This window comes from Lissotriton helveticus, chromosome 3_1, assembly GCF_964261635.1.
Source record: "Lissotriton helveticus chromosome 3_1, aLisHel1.1, whole genome shotgun sequence".
Classification (NCBI taxonomy): Eukaryota; Metazoa; Chordata; class Amphibia; order Caudata; family Salamandridae; genus Lissotriton; species Lissotriton helveticus.
Window position 1 is genome coordinate 924078349 of NC_136061.1, and position 16132 is coordinate 924094480.

At 48.7% G+C, this 16132-nt stretch overlaps 1 protein-coding gene across 1 annotated transcript in view; it reads left to right on the forward strand.

Annotated features, from left to right (window-relative positions):
- Positions 1-16132, forward strand: part of NCMAP (non-compact myelin associated protein) — a 990488-nt gene that overhangs the window by 797072 nt on the left and 177284 nt on the right. The gene's annotated exons all lie outside the window — the stretch shown is intronic.

Below are 16132 nucleotides of genomic sequence, written 5' to 3' on the forward strand. Positions count from 1 at the left end.
TTGTGAAGTACGCGGAATCTGCTCTTCAAAAGGCCAAATGTTCTCTCAATGCAATTTCTTGTGCGTATGTGTGCAGCAATGTGACGCCGTTGCTGTGGTGTTGCAGGGTTGAGGTATGGGGTGAGGAGGTACTCACGGAGACCGTAGGCGCTGTCACCTAAATGGAAGGAGCAGAGGTTGAGTGCCTGTTCTGCGCAGCTACATGATCACAGTGTACTATATGGGGGCATGTGTACTTACCTAGTAGGTGTCCTTCGCCAAAGTCTCCCCTGGCCAGTCGTGTGTGAATGCGCTGTGCCGGAATATGAAGGAGTCATGTGTGCTCCCCGGGTATTGTGCCACTATGTCCGTGATGTAAGTCTTAGCGTTGCACACCATCTGGATATTGAGGGAGTGGTAGGACTTGCGGTTGCGGTACATGTATTCCGTTTCTGCTGGTGGGCAGATGTGGATGTGGGTACAGTCAATGCATCCGATTACATTTGAAAATTGCGCAACGTTGTTGAAATGTAGCTTGGTCTCATTCAAGTCCTGTTGGGTGGTCGGTAATGAGATGTAGTGGTGTAGCCGGCTCAGCATTGCCTCCAGGAAACTCCTTAGGCAGCGGGACATGGTGCTCTGGGATATCCCCCCTGCAACAGTGACTATCCCCTGGAAGCTTCCGGAGGCCAGTAGGTGCAGGCAGCACAAGACCTGGACATGGGTGGGCACGGCATTGGTCCTCCTTGTTGGGTGCTGCATCAGGGGGTCTAGGTCCCGGATCAGCTTGATGATCATCGGCCCATTCAGGCGGTACTTAAGAGTAAATTTGCTCCACAGTTGGCCCAGCAGGGTGACCCGCAGGCGGAATATTCGCTCCTGGATCCTGCGTCTGTTCCGTGCTGCAGCCTGGAGCCTTCCCCGCCTGACCACCATGTAGAGTCCTGGCATTGTGAGAGTCCTCATGCTACTACTGTGTTTCCTTAAGTGTGTTTGTTCAGGACTGCACCTGTGGCTCGTTAGGTTTTTTTTTGTAAAAAAATAAATTTCCTTAATGGTTACCACCTGCTTTTGGTTCTCCTTAAATTGCGCCTCGCAAATAGCGATTTTCGGCTTTTTCGCTATTTGCGAGTTTTCATGAATAGCGTTTGCGAATATTTAGCGGAATCGCAAAAAAATTCCGAATCGCTATTGGGGTTCCTCCGAAATTCTGCGAATTATTTTGTGATTTCGCAAATTTTTTTGGGGCGATTTTGCAAATTCTGTGTTTTTAACATGATGAATTGCTTTTCTGTAAATTGCGATCGCAATAGCTAATTCGCAACTATTGGGATCGCAATTTTGCTTCATGAATCTGGCTGATAGTTTCTTACCTGTCTGTGTAGTCTTGCAGCTTGAAGACTTTCTGGATTCACTAGTGAACCCACCCTCCTCCGCCAGAAAGATGAGACAGGAGGAAAGGGACTAAAACTGGAGAAAGACTTTGAAAGGTAAGAGGGAAAACAAGAGTAACACAAGACAAGAAAAAAGAATCGAAAGATAGAGACCAAAGGTGGGAGCTTCTGGAGGAAGCGCGTCGATGCCACGAAAAAAAAAGGGAAAAAAATAAAATTCCAGACCCAACCACTAGATGGCGGAACAATGCACAGCATAGTGAATCCAGAAAGTCTTCAAGCTGCAAAACTACACCAATAGGTAAGAATCGATACGTCATTAATCAAGTGGTACAACAAATGTCAAAGTCTTATATCCCACTGCTGCACCACCAATGTAGAAAGCTCACTCTGTATATAGTATGCCAGTAAGTGGTTACACCATGCACAGAGTCCAGGGGTTCCCCAAAAGTGTACAGGGCTCAATGTCAAACCCAAAGTGCTTGATTAGTGGTAGTATGGGCGAGCAGCTTTAGGCCTAACACAGAGGAGTGTAAGACATTTATTGCACACCTTTGACTAATAATGGACACATGACTCAACAAGCATTTTCAATGCAATAGGTCTCGCATTAATTTTGTTTGAACTATTGGCATTGGGAAATATTGCAACACCAATTGCAACAAAAGTCTATAAATTGTAGAGCAAAAAAATGTGTATTTATTTTTGTAGCAATGGTGGCATGCTGCTCTTTAGATGAATATGTTTAAAAGTAAAGTGCGCCATACTGCGATTGCTACAATAGTGAATTGGGGGTGCTTTAACAATTGATGTGTGCACTGATAGCTGGTGGTGTGTGTACCTGTAGGAATTGTGCACTGATGGCTGGTGGTGTCTGTGCCTAGTGGAAGCGTGCACTGACAGCTGGTGGTGTGTGTGCTTGGTGAAAGCGTGCACTAATGGTTGGTGGTGTGTGCCTGGTGAAAGCGTGCACTGATGGCGGGTGGTGTGTGTGTGCCTGGGGAAAGCGTGCACTGACGTCTAGTGGTGTGTGCCTGGTGGAAGCGTGCACTGACGGCTGGTGGTGGTTGTGCCCGGTGAAAGCGTGCACTGACGGCTGGTGGTGTCTGTGCCAGGTGAAAGTGTGCACTGATGGGCGGTGGTGTGTGTGTACCTGGTGAAAGTGTGCACTGACGGCTGATGGTATGTGTGCATGGTGGCAAAGAGTGCACTGACAGCTGGTGGTGTGTGTGTCTGGAAGCGTGCACTAAAGGCTGGTGGTGTGTGTGCCTGCTGAGTGTGCACTGACAACTGGTGTTGGGTGTGTGCCTGTTGAAAGCGCCCCCTGACGGCTGGTGGTGTGTGTGCCTTGTGGGAAAGCGTGCACTGACGGCTGGTGGTGTGTGTGTGTGGAAGCGTGCACTGAAGGCTGGTGGTGTGTGTGCCTGGTGGAAAAACATGCACTGACATGTTTAAAAGTAAAGTGTGCCATACTGCGGTTGCTACAATAGTTAATTGTGAATGCATTAACAATTGATGAGTGCACTGATGGCTGGTGGTGTGTGTGCCTGTAGAAATTGTGCACTGACGGCTGGTGGTGTGTGTGCCTGGTGAAAGCGTGCACTGACGGCTGGTGGTGTGTGCCTGGTGAAAGCATGCACTGATGGCTGGTGGTGTATTTGTGTGGTGGAAGCGTGCACTGACGTCTGGTGGTGTGTGTACCTGGTGAAAGCATGCACTGACAGCTGGTGGTATGTGTGTGTGCCTGTAGAAATTGTGCACTGGTGGTGTATGTGCCTGGTGAGTGTGCACTGACGGCCGGTGGTGTGTATGCTTGGTGAAAGCGTGCACTGGCGGCTGGTGGTGTGTGTGCCTGGTGAAAGCGTGCACTGACGGCTGGTGGTGTGTGCCTGGTGAAAGCATGCACTGATGGCTGGTGGTGTGTGTGTGTGCCTGTAGAAATTGTGCACTGATGGCTGGTGGTGTGTGTGCCTGGTGAGTGTGCACTGACGCCCGCTGGTGTGTATGCCTGGTAAAAGCGTGCACTGACGACTGGTGCTGTTTGCGCGCCTGGTGGCAAAGCGTGCACTGACGGCTGGTGGTGTGTGTGTCTGGAAGCGTGCACTGAAGGCTGGTGGTGTGTGTGCCTGGTGGAAAAGTGTGCACTGACATTTGTTGGTAGGCGGATATGCAGACACAAACGATGGCCAATTGAGTCTCGAGGTAGGCGCATTTTATGAAGGAAACCGAGCCGAGGCACAAATTAACGTCAGTTGCGATGGTGCTTTCAGTGATGTGAACTTTGGTGTGCTGGTAACTGAGCTGAGACCAGTCTTGTCTAGTCTGTCCACTGTATTTCAAAGGGAGATGTGACCTGTGCTTCTTCTTGGCACAACACCGCCCTTTGTGCAAATTTTTGGCACAGAAGAATACCTTTTCCTACTGTGGGCATCGAGTGACTGTAATACCCACTTCTATGTATTCCGTCCGACGTACGTTTATCATAGAACGAGCAAGCATGCACATGGTAGGCTGGAACCTGCATGGCTACAGGGCGTTGGTGTAGTGCCCCTGTGTTATGTAACAGTGAATGATGTCACACCAGGTCTCCAAATCCAAGTGGACGTTATCAAACGGAGGAACATTTTATAAACGCCTGTTGGTGATTTTAGGAGAAGAACTGGGTAAAGAGAGCTGTTTTTATTTTCTCTTCAATGGATTGCCTCTTAACAGTGTCAGAAGGAAGCAAGTAGAAAATTGACAAACACACTTTAAACTAGAATGCCTGCATATTTTACTACCGTCTCATTGAGGCCATGTTTTATGCCTTTCTGTGTCACTGATGTGTGACTATAGTTGGTAAGCCAACACGACCCAACCGTGGACTCTCGATAGGAGGCCGTGGTCACAGAGCTGACTCGAGGAATGAATACAGACCGTTTCACAGTTAGCTGCAAAGTAATGTGAACCAGCATACCGGTTCTGTTTTTTTTTTCTCCTGATGAGAAAAGCATCTTATGCTGCTTCAAATACCCGTGGCTTTCTGATTGTTTTCCACCAGTGCAGTGCAGTTTGTTCCTTGTGTGACACCTAGTGGTGAATCGAGGTATTGGCTAAAGAGTCGGAAATGAGCATATCTCAATTTTTCATGTTTTATTTCTAATTTGTTAAGAGCGAAAGTTTTTCACGTTGTAAAGGTGAGAGTTGACTTGCACACTATTTTCGATGATTTATTTGGTTTTGTCACAGTACGGCGCTATAGGCAAACTTATGTGGCTCTATAGAACAAGCACAGCAGTAAAGTGAGGGCTTTGATCGCAAATGGTGATCAATCACTTTCGCGGCCGCTTTGATGTTCTCAGTGGCCAAGCGGCTCACTGAGAACATCAAAACGGCCGCGAAAGTGATCAGCAGGCGGACAAATGGTGCGCGCCACCGCACTGTACACGATCCGCACTTTGGGAGCATTTTTGAATGCCCCTTTATATCTCGACAAAGCATCGCTAACGCGATAGCTTAGACGAGACCTAAAAAGGAGATCCACACCAATTTTATAAAATTAAGCTTTGTATTTTATTTTAAGCAGGAATATGGTTTAGGAGGTAAGTACAACACTTAAAATTCCAGTCTTTGAAACCAAAAGTCAGCAAGCGTCAGGTGAGTACCCAAACTGCACCACCGCAAGTGGCACAGGGGCGGTCGGGTGCAGAGGTCAAACTCTGAGTTCGGCCAAATGCGTTTCAGTGGAGACTAGGGGTGCTTGAAGCCACATTGGTTGCTGGTAAGTAGATCAGTTGCAGGGTCCAAGCTTTGGGTTTACTTCCCTTTGCCCACGTGGTGGTGTGTCACTCATGCATGAATTGTCTTTGAATGTTTTTTAAATATCACAGTTTCACGTTTGACTTTCAAGCTAAGGTTTTTAATATACAGGGGCCCGTCAGTATACAGTCCCAAGCTTTGCATTCATAATGGAAAAGATATCCTTAGGAGCTCCACAAAGAATTTCAAACTGCTACCATCATTGTAATGTTTCTGTACTTGCTATCTCTCTCTTTAGTTTCTTTAACCTAAATGCGATAAATACTTCATTGGAGAGGTAGGTCCTTTCTACATGCCTTCTATGGGACTCTGCACTGACTTTCCTGTGGTGTAGGGACACATAGATTTGGCCCTGACGAATGCCTACGACCGTTTGGCTGACTAGACAGAAACATGTTGGCATGAGTGTTACGAATTCAGAGACATATGTAGGTCATTATACCCATATATGCTTCCTGATGATACCTTTTGGGGGTTTTCAGAAAGCCTAGTAAACCACCTGAATGAAGGATACATTGTGGCTTATCCTAAGGCTTTTTTACCCTTGAAACTTGATCCAAGTATAGTATTGAGAAAAATAATTTTTAAGAACTCCTTCAGGCCAGCCCCCCTGAGTTAGTCTGCCCTTGTGGTACCATCTTACCAGAGTGGGATGAGGTGGCAAATGATGAACCTTGTTGCATTATGTGAGTGAGCCTACCTCGTCCAATTCTTGGAATTGCCCTTGCTCTGAGAGTTTGAATTTTAGTAGGTAGCTACGAAGACATTAGGGAGTATTTTTTGCTTATGACCAAATAGGTTTGGCAAACACAAGGAGACTGGGGGCGAGTGCCTGAAAAGTTTCAGCGCTCCGTCCATCATCTCCTTGTGTTTGCAAATAGGTTTGGAGCAAACCCAGGGTGTCACGCCAATTCTTGGTGGTGTGATTCTACAAAGTAGCACCAAACCTACACCACCAGCGGCGCCGGGGCGGACGGGTGAAGGGTGCAAATTTAGCGTTGGGCACCCAATGCTTTTCACTGGTGATTCTGCTTTCTACAAACAGGCTGCATGTGTTGCTCTGGAGGTTGTAGAAGGGAGACCAATGACAGCAGAGGTGAGTAGAGATGTAATGGGTGGTAGGAGCACTGTCAATTCAGCCTATCAATGCGCAGGGGCGTCAGGTGCATGGGTACCTTTAGACGTCGGTGTCTTCTTAATGTAGCCGATTGCAGTCAGGGGGAGGCTCTAGATTCGGGCTGCAGGCATCCTTGTAGAGTCCAGGAAGGGGTCCCCCAACAATAGACTTGAGATCAGGATTCATGGGGTACCTTTTATGGGTCGGTGGGCCACCTGGACACGGGCTGTAGGAGTCTGGTGCAGAGTGGGCAGAACTCGAGAATCCCCAGGGCACCGTAGTCTTTTGTGTTAGATTCTTGGGGACAGACCTGCTGTCCTCAGGAGTTCTGATAGTTTTCAAAGTTCAGGCAGTCTTCCTTGGATTTCTGATAGTCGCTGGCTGCAGGACAGACATAGTCTTCTTGCGGGGTCTTGGGAGCCGGAGACAGGCCAGTAGGACTGGGGCCAAGTCAGTCGTCTTCAGGCTTCGCTGCCTGGTGACTTCTTCGTCCTTCTTAGGTTGCAGGTAGCTAACTTCTAGGTCTGGGGGAGCCACCTAAAAACTAAATTTTAGGGGAGTATTAGGTGAGGCCAATGGGCACCTTACCTGGGGTGACTACACCCACTATTATGCCACCCTTCCGTGGGAGGGGCCATAGACCTAGCCCTGATTGAGGTAGTCCCCTCATCTTTAAGATGGAGGGGGACTGAAAAGTGTGCTTAACTTTTCCTCCTCCGCCTGAGCAGTGGAGTTGGGAAAGGTGGGTAAACTTTCTAGTCTTGCTAAGTTTCCCCACCCAAAGTGGGGGTGTAACCCGGGACTGCCATCTGCTGCTAGCAGCCGAGAATGGGGGTCACATTACAAAGGTGGCAGGCCTCTGAAACTCCCTCTTCGTGCATGGCCCATACTCGGGGTGGAGGTGTGACACTCCTGCCCAGGACGTGGATGTTTCTGGCCCCAGAAAGCTGAGGCTTTCTACCCAGGGGTCCAGAAACCGGTCTGTGTGTGGCAGGCTGCCTAAAACCAGTCAGTGCCCACACCAGGGTCGGTAGGTTTTCAGGGGGCACCTCGGAGATGCCCTCCGAGTACATGATTTAATACATCCACACTGGCATCAGTGTGTATTTATTACAAGGAGTTGTTTGGTACCAAACACTCCTGGTTTCAGTGAAGCCATAATGTTGCTGGGGAACTTGAGTTGTCCAGTTTCCAGCCCATGTACTACTTATGTCTTCCCTGACACATACAATATTTAAGAATTTGCATAAGTATTGTAGGGGTATATCTACTCACCTGTGGTATGGTGCACCCTGCCTTGGGCTTTAAGGCCTGCTAGAAGGGTGACTTATCTATACCTTCAGGCAGTGCTGGCTGGCATGGCACCCAGGCAGGGTGCCATGTCGACTTTGTCATTTTTCACCTCACAGGGGCATGCAAGAGTAGTGGCATGGTCCTAGTGAGGGAGTTACCAGGGCAACCGCTTAACTCCCTGGTCCGATCTACCTAGGATACCACTTCCTAGGGACTTACAGGGGCCAGAAAAACTAATTGTGGATATGTTAAAAGGGAAGAAGCACTGGCACAGGGGACCTGGTTGGCAGGGACCCTGTGCACTATGGTATAAATCATGTCCAGGCAAAAAGTGGAGGCTACCCATGTCAAAAGAGGCACTTACTCACATTGGGCTTGAAACACCTAAATGTACTTGTTCGAGGCATATGAGCTGCAGATCACACAATATGCATTAGATCGCCATCTGATGTTGGCCTCGGATGCTTGCACCTTGTTGTCTTGGAAGAAGTCTTTGTAGTCACGAGATAGGTGACTCCTCCCTTGGACGATAGTGCGCATGGGCATCGACTCCATCCTTAGATTGTTTTTTTCCGCCATTGGGTTCGCATGCAACTTCTGTGCTCCGGTTCGAAACTTTAGAATTAAGTTTTTTCGACACGCAAAACTTTCTACAAACTCTTCGGATTGACTTCAGACATCAAGATCTTCGTGCCTTTCATCGACCCGATTCCAGTCGTCTACGTGGACCGCTAGGCCTACCGACGCCGTAAGGCCTACTGCTCATGGAAAGGACGCCGTTCCAAAAATGCCCACAGTGACCATCATAAGGTCTGCAACCTGTGCCTCTCTCCAGAACACGAGTCCAGCTGCCCAGCCTGCGCCTCTTTTCGATCGAAGAAAACTATTCAAGATCGTCGGGCCCGACGACTCATCATGGCGCAGAGATCAGCTCCGGAACCTGAGGACATCTTTAATGAAGGCCCACATGTCCCAGAAGAAGATTCCGAAGAACTCGAAACAGTGTCAGAGGCAGATGACTCAGAAGACCCCATCACTCCTGGTCAACTAGTGAGTACTACTGTCCCTACCCCAACCCCACCAACAAAACAGAAGGCACTGGTAAAGATTTCGCCTGTGGGCCCCAGTCGAGACCGAAAACACACTTCAGATGTCCCGCCTCCGTGCCCGGCTCCGAAGAAGAAAAACAAGCCGTCGGTAGCTCGGTACCGAGCAAACCGCATATAGTATTCCCTCCATCACCTTCGGCACCGAAGCCAAAGGAACACGCCGCTCCAAAATCTGTTCCGACTCCTTCCACATCTAAACCGGGCTCGAACCCCTCCGGGCCCATAGATAAACCAGCTTCGAACACTTCTAAATCTAAGGATCACGCCTCTGCTCCGAAACCTTTCGAACCGAAAAAGAAGCCTAAGGATTCTACCACGCCTTCTGAGGCTAAAGACCATAAAAATCAGCAACAACCCCACTCGGAACTGATGAAATCAACCCCAAAAGTGGTTATCGAGGAAGAGGACATTTTTCATCCAGTTCCTGTCGATCCCAAACAGAAAACGATTTATATTAACCCTAAAACAGGACATGTCACAGCTGTGCCACACAAAAAACCTCCAGTTCCTGTAAAAGAGGACTGTGCTACATCACCTATGCCTCCTTCTCCTGTACCTCCTTCTATTCCCCTTCCTCTACCTAAACCTGTTACACCACCTCTGCCTGTACCTTCTTCACCACATACACCACCAGATTATGATGAGGATAACCTGGGAGGGGGAGACCCTAATGATCCATTCACAGATCCAGACAACTCACCACAAAACGATTGGGATTACGATGATCCAATAAATACTCCAGACCTGCTGCTGTGTTTCACGGTGTGACAATGCACTCGCAAACAACAGAGGAGGATTTCCTTTTAGATACATTTGAACAGTCCCAGAAATCTGTACAAATATTACCAATGATTAAAGGGGTCATTAAACATGCCCCTGATATATTCAAAGATCCCGTACGAGCCAGGATTCTTAATCCAAGGATCGATAAAAAATATAGACCTGCCCCTTAAGACCCTGCATACATCGTAGGACAACTGCCTTTGGATTTTCTAGTTGTTTCTAACGCTAGGAGGCGCACCAATTCGCAAACCACGGGGATGCACCACCCCCTGATAAAGAATCCAAATTATTAGACTCATCTGGCAAAAGGGTAGCTGCGCAGGCGGCCAATCACTGGCGCATAACCAACACGCAAGCACTGCTGGCTAGAATGATAGGGCCCACTACGATCAGGTGGAAACCCTATCACAACATTTGCCTGATCAATATAAACGCAAGTAAAGCATCTCATATAAGAGGGCAAACTAATAAAAAACGTCTCAATTAAATGTGCCCTTGACGCAGCAGACACTGCCTCTAGATCCATCTATACCAGTGTACTGCTTAGAAGACATGCATGGCTACGCATTTCAGGCTTTAAGCAAGAGGTCCAGACAATTATTTTAAATCAGCCGTTCAATCAACAACAACTTTTTGAACCGTCTGTGGACACTACTCTTGAGAAAATTAACAAAGACACAGAGACTGCCAAGTCCATGGGAGCGTTACAGTCTCCACAAACACGTGGCTCCTTTCGTCACTCCTTTTACAGAGGAGCCTTCAAAAGCAGAATAAAAAAACAGATACCTCATCTTCTTTTAAAAACACTACCCAAAATCCCCCAAAAGAGGATATTTTAGAGGATACAAAGCAAATAACAGAGGAAGAGGCCGAGGTAACAACAGCACTCGCACCTCCCCTGCTGCTAAACAGTGACTTCCCTCCAGTCCCCCCAGACCATTCCTCTTCGGTCGGGGGAAGGTTATCACAGTTCCTACCTGTCTTGGAATCCATCACAACAGACAAGTGGGTAAGACAAATTATCCAATATAGTTACTCCCTGGAACTTACGGCTACTCCCCCAAATATAACACCCAAACCGCATCCAATGTCCTCAGAACATCTTGCACTTTTAAAACAAGAAGTTCTTTCACTGCTTCAAAAGCATGCAATAGAGCCAGTCCCCTTACAACATCAGGGAACAGGGGTTTACCCCCTGTATTTCCTAATCCCCAAAAAGGACGGATCCCTAAGGCCAATACTGGACCTCAGACCCCTCAATCTGTATATACACTCAGATCATTTTCACATGATCACTCTCCAACAAGCGCTTTCTCTGCTCCAACAAGGGGACTTCCTTGCCACACTAGATCGCAAAGACGCCTACTTCCACATTCCCATACATCCTGCTCACAGGAAGTATCTAAGGTTCGTAGTGGATGGACAACACTATCAGTTCAGAGTCCTTCCATTCGGAGTCCCCACCGCTCCCAGAGTATTTACCAATTGCCTAACAATGGTAGCAGCACACCTAAGGAGACAACATATCCATGACTTCCCATATCTGGACGACTGGCTCATAAAAGCCAAGTCACTCAACCACTGTGTTCAACACACTCAACAGACCATCCAAACACTGCACAACTTGGGATTCACAATCAACTATACCAAGTCGCACCTCCAACCCTCTCATGTATATCAATACCTAGGAGCCACAATAAATACTTCCACAGCTCTAGCATATCCCAGTCCAGCCAGGATAGCCAGTGTACAAGCTCTCATCAACGTATTTGAAATACAACACTCTCTTCCAGCCAGGGTGTTCATGCAACTCATAGGCATGATGGCATCTTGCATATTCATTGTACTTTATGCAAGACGTCAGATGCGTCCCTTACAGGAATGTCTGGCACATCAGTGGAACCAAGCTCAGGCACAACTTTCAGATCTGGTGTTGGTGGACATCCGCACCCATCGCTCTCTGCAGTGGTGGAACACAAAAAACGTATCCATAGGGCAGCCGCTCCTCGAGCCTGTTCCACAGATAGTACTAACAGACACATCACTCACAGGATGGGGAGCACATCTCCTCAATCACACAACTCAAGGAAAATGGACCACTCATCAAAGAGTGCTCCATATCAATCATCTGGAACTGCTAGCAGTATTCCTAGCTCTAAAATCTTTCCAACTTCATGTACAAAACAAAGCTGGCCTGATCCGTACGGACAACATGACAGCCATGTATTGCATAGAGAAAAGAGGAGGCACGCATTCTCTGCAGCTGTCACAACTCGCGCAGAGTATTTGGAGATGGGCCATTCCGCAACACGTATACCTGCTTGCAGAACACCTTCCAGGAGTTCACAATCAGATTGCTTATCCGTTAAGTCGACAAACACAACAGATTCACGAAAGGGAGCTACATCCACAAGTTCTTCTACCTTTCTTCCAGATGTGGGGCCAACCAGACATAGACCTGTTTGCCACACACGAAAACGCGAAATGCCCAACCATCGCCACCAGGTTTCCACACCCGCTGTCCAAGGGCAATGTGATGTGGATGAACTGGTCAGGCAGATTTGCGTACGCTTTTCCGCCGCTCCCACTGATTCCACTAGTGGTACGCAAGCTCAGACAACAGTCTCTAAAAATGATCCTAGTGACTGCTGTGAGAAAGTGGGTTTCTGTTGCAGTATCCCCCTTTGTACCCTGGGTCACTGCCAATCAGGCTCCCAGGGCCTGTGTTCTCCACTTATAGTGCCACCCTTAGAGGCCCTGTTCACTGACACACACACACTGCCTTTGCAGGCTGAGTGTCTTGGTGCAGAACAAAACAGAGAGTCAACATGGCACACATGCCTGTGTGCCATAACCACAAACACACTGCCCTGGCATTCCTCAGTCACCCCTCTAGCTGGGTGAACTATGCCAGTGGTGGGGGTACAGGTGCATGAGCTTGTACCCCTACAGTACCCCGGTACTTTCCTGGGCACTGTAAGTGCAGTGCTGCCATTAAGAGTATATGGTGCTGGGAGGTTGTCATTACGAACTCCACAGCACCATAATGGCTACACTGAAGACTGAGAAGTGTGGTATCAAACTTCTCAGCACATTAAACCCACACTGATGCCAGTGTGGGAATTAATGTAAAATGTACGACAGAGGGCCACTTAGAGTTGCCCCAAGAAACTAACTCACAACCCGTGTCCTGACTGAGAGGCTGCCTAGGCTGCCACCCAGCAAACATGTTGCTGGACCCCTGGGTAGAGAGCCATCCGCTCTCGTGGGCCTGCAACAATGCACATCCTGGGGTGAGGTGCTAGGTCTCCTCCCCCAGGATGGGCAGGGGGAAGCTTCAAATGCCTGCCGCCTCTGTGAGCTTCTCCAGACCATTTGCTGTACCCAGCAACTGGCCCCCACCGGTTCTGACCCCCACTCTGGCGGGAAGACTGGCGGGAAACCCTACGTCAGGAAGGGAGGTGTGCCAGCCTGTGCCAACCCCACCCCTCAGGTGGGGAAGGCGAGGTGAAGCACAACTCCAGGCTGCCGCCATCTTGAGGCTGGGCAGCCCTAACCAATCAGGACTAGGCTCCTGCTCCCCTCCCACTAGAGAGTGGCAGGATAGGGAGTGTACTCACCCCAGGAAAGGGACCTATTAGTCCCTGACCTTTCCCTACCTGTAACACCCCTAAATTTAGTATTTAGGGGCAACCTGAACCTTCCTTCCTCAAATCCCGATTTTGAAACGAGGTGAAATCAGACCTCAGAAGACACCCCTGCATCCAGCCGCCCTGCACTGTGGAGAAATGAACCTGAAGTGACCTACGTCCCGAGCCCTCCATCTTACCTGCCCAGCTGTTGGTTCCTCCCGAAAGTCTTCCTGGACCGAGCCTACAGCTAAAAACCAAAACCAAAAATCCCCATTGAAAACAAAAGGGCACCCAACACCAAACAGCACCCTGCACCCAGCCACCCCTGCACCGCTGCAGGTGTACTTTGTGTGCTAAAACGGATTCCCTTTGCCCTGAGCCTCACACCACCTTGTGGCCTGCAGCCACCATCCGGAGACCTCCCATCCCCCATTGGATAACATTGGGCCTCAGCACTCTGCACCCAGCCGCCATAGTGCCGCTGAGGGTGTAACAAGAGTGCATTCTTGACCCCTGAGTCTACCCTCTGAACCTCAACTCCCACTACCGAATCCTTACCTTAAAACCAATAACACTATGTTCGAGGCATATGAGCTACAGATCACACACTATGAATTAGATCGACATCTGGTGTTGGGCTCGGATGCTTGCACCTTGTTGTTGTCTTGAAAGAAGTCTTTGTAGTCACGAGATAGGTGACTCCTCCTTTGGACAATAGTGTGCATGGGCATCGACTCCATCCTTGGATTGTTTTTTCCGACATTGGGTTCGGATGCAACATTTGCGCTCCGGTTTGAAATCTCTGTTTCAATCTCCTTCGGATTGACTTCGAACATCTTTATCTTCAACGCAACTTTTATCGGCTCGATTCCAGTCGTCGACGCAGGCCGTTGGACCTATCCACGCCGTAAGGCCTATGGCTCATGGAAAGGGTGCCATTCAAGAAATGCTCCCAGTGTGGAGCAAAATTCCCGCACAGTGACCATCACAAGGTCTGCAACCTGTGTCTATCACCTGAACACGACGAGTCCAACTGTCCAGCCTGCGCATCCTTTCAATCAAAGAAGACTATTGGAGATCGAAGGGCTCAAAACACATCATGGCGCAGAGATCAGCTCCGGAACCAGAGGACATCTTCGACGAAGGCCCAGATGTCCCGGAAGAAGATTCCGAAGATCTCCAAATTGTGTGGAGGCAGAAGACTCAGACAACGCCATCACTCCTGGTTAACGAGTGAGTACTACTGCCCCCTACCCCAACCCCACCACTAAAACCAAAGGCACTGGTCAAGACTTCGCCTGCTGGCCCCAGTCGCGACTAAAAACACACTTCAGAAGCCCCACCTTCAGGCCCCGCTCCGAAGAAAAAAGTCAAGCCTTCCGGTAGCTCGAGACCAAGCAAACCACATCTACCAATCCCTTCGGCACTGAAACCAAAGGAACTCTCGGCTCCGAAATCGGTTCCGACGCCTTCCACCTCCAAAGACAAATCGGCCCTGAAAACCTCGAGGCCTGTGGATAACCCGGCTTCGAACGTTTCCAAGCCTAAAGATTACGCTTCGGCTCCGAAACCAAGAACCTCGGAACCAAAAGCTAAGCCTAAGAACTCTACCACGCCTCCTAAGGCCAAAGACCAAAAAAGTCAACACCAGCCCCGCTCAGAACCCAAAAAATCGGCACTGAAAGCGGTTCCCGAGGAAGAGGAACTTTTTCATCTGGATCCTGTCGATCCTAAGCAGAAAAAGATTTATATCAATCCAGAAACAGGACATGTCACAACTGTGCCATGTAAGAAGGGGAAGTTAGACACAGCACCTGCTCCCCCAGTGCCTGTGGAGAAGGAGGACTCTGCCACATCACCTATGCCTCCTTCTTCTCCTATACCTCTTTCTAACCCAATTCCTCTCCCTAACCCTATTACACCACTTCTGCCTGTAACTTATCCACCACATACACCTCCAGATGATGATGATGATGACCTGGGGGGGGGGTGACCCAAATGACCCGTTCATGGATCCAAGTGAGCCAGATGATTGGGAGTACCCTATTGGGAGTACCCTATCCCAACAGATATACCAGCCGTCCCAAGCCCCCACACATACCCCTCAAAACCATCTCCCCCAGACGATAATATTGGTTTTGGACAGTTAATTAATAAGGCTGCCATCTATGATGGTGTCACAATGCACTCAGACAAAGCAGAGGAAGACTTCCTTTTGGATACATTTGAACAATCCCAAAAGATGTGCAAATATTACCAATGATCAAGGCAGTCATTAAGCATGCCCCTATAAGTGTTTAAAGATGCCGTACGTGCCAGGATTCTTAACCCTAGAATACATAAAAAATATAGACCTGCCCCTGGAGAGCCTACTTACATTAAGGGACACCTGCCTTTGGATTCTCTAGTAGTTTCCAACGCTAGAAAGCGCACCAACTCCCAAACCACCGGGGATGCGCCACCCCCTGATAAAGAATCCAAATTACTAGACTCTTCTGGCAAAAGAGTAGCTGCGCAAGCAGCCAATCACTGGCGCATAGCCAACACTCAGGCACTACTGGGCAAATATGATAGGGCTCACTATGACCAACTAGAAACCCTATTGCAACATTTGCCTGATCAATATGAAACCCAAGCAAATGATCATATCCAAGAGGGCAAGCTAATTTCAAAAGCGTCAATAAAATGCGCACTTGACGCGGCATACACTGCCTCTAGATCCATCAATACCAGTGTGCTCCTTAGGCGACATGCCTGGTTGCGCATCTCAGGCTTTAAGCAAGAAGTCCAGACTACCATCCTCAACCAGCCGTTCAACCAAGAACAACTTTTTGGCCCGGCTGTGGACACTACACTTGAAAAAATGAAAAAAGATACTGAGACTGCCAAGTCCATGGAAGCGTTACGGTCTCCACAAACACGTGGCTCCTTCTATAGAGGGGCCTCCAAAAACATGGGCGCAGACACCTCATCTTCGTTTAAAGCCACTACACAAACATCCCTCAATAGAGGATACTTTAGAGCCGG